The 1,408-nt window shown below is 38.7% G+C and overlaps 1 pseudogene across 1 annotated transcript; it reads right to left on the bottom strand.

Moving 5' to 3' along the window:
• Positions 1-754: 754 nt before the first annotated feature.
• LOC311603454 (large ribosomal subunit protein eL28-like) lies at positions 755-1,138 on the bottom strand (annotated as a pseudogene). The gene has a single exon. The product of its transcript is annotated as a large ribosomal subunit protein eL28-like (transcript).
• Positions 1,139-1,408: the final 270 nt, after the last annotated feature.

Genomic DNA, 1,408 nt, shown 5'->3' with positions numbered 1-1,408 from the left:
ATTTATACATTGTCCTAATTAAATAAATGGCTTATTAACATTTTCTAAGAATACAGAATTAGAATATAGTCTCGATTTGTCTTTGTTATAGTGACAAGAAGAGTGTTGGATAACAGTCACTTCAAGATTGACAGCATGAGGCTAAGCTTGTGGCTTGATCTCTATATTTTGGATAGCCAACCTCATTTGTATTCTCCGATGAACTTATGTGGCTTTTTGACTCACACTGTAACTGTATGTGACACTAGAGAGAGGATCCTCCTACAGGGGACAGTTCAAACATTCAGAACTCAGCAGGTGTCAGATCATCCTTAAAGGAAACATGGAACAGTATATTTTAAATTGTTTTTTTTTATTCTTTAAGAAATAGATATTACACTTGGGAATCCGTCTAGGAGGATGAAGGGGTAAAAAGAACTCTAGAAAAAATAGACTCACAATTTATTTTTTCCTAAAGAGTGGAAACAACAGAAAGGGGACAGAATCTTGCAACATCTGACATTTTTCAACTATATTGTACACGTTTCTTGTGATGCTAAGAATTCACTATGACTGTTGATGAATTCGTCTTCAGAGTTCCAATGTACCTAGATGTGTTTAATATACAGTAATGAAAGCCAGTATTGGACCAAGACAATGCAACTTCTCCTGAATGAATTACACAGAATGTGACATAACTAGATTTGTTTGTTTGTTTGTTGGTTTGTTTGACTGAAAGGTCAGTGGACTTTTTATTGCTTCTGGGATATGGGGCTCAGGATCTCTTGGTGAGGCAGGTCCATATCCTCTTCACCACCACAGGCTTCTGGCTTCACAGGATGGCACTGGCCCGTTGGATGGCTGTCATTTGCAGATGGGGCAGTACTTTTTCTTTCGGATCATATGCCTGATGTTGCTGAGGATGGCCTGAGCATTCTTGTTGATGGTGGTCCTCACATAAGAAGTGGCCGATTTTTGTGTTTCGTGACCACGACGACTCCTTTGCCACTGGCCACGGGCTCCACTCCCACAGTCTTGGGGTCAATCAGCCCGGTGTAACTGAAGGAATTGAGGCTTTCACATTATAGATCTGATTGTTCCTCTTGATTAGGAAACTGGAGCAGTTTCTCATGACCATCCATTGGGGATGCGCAGACATGGCTGTGGCTCCTCTCCCTATGGCGGCTGGAGACAGAAAAGTGTAGCCAGGTTTTTAAAAAGACTTAAATTTTACAGAAGAATTTCTTTGAGAATATGTCAAGTTGTTCATAAGAAAATAATCTAACAGACTATATTTTATTGTATTAAATACATTCATCTTAATCATAGCCTTGGAACACAAGATACACCAGTGAAGAACTGTTATTTTATGTCAAGAATTTTTATTTTCTGAAAGCATTAGTCCATTCCAGGAAATAAACAAGATTTC

Source organism: Acomys minous (assembly GCF_964271855.1).
Source record: "Acomys minous genome assembly, chromosome: 8".
NCBI classification, from domain to species: domain Eukaryota; kingdom Metazoa; phylum Chordata; class Mammalia; order Rodentia; family Muridae; genus Acomys; species Acomys minous.
This window is presented reverse-complemented; position numbering and strand designations above follow the sequence as displayed.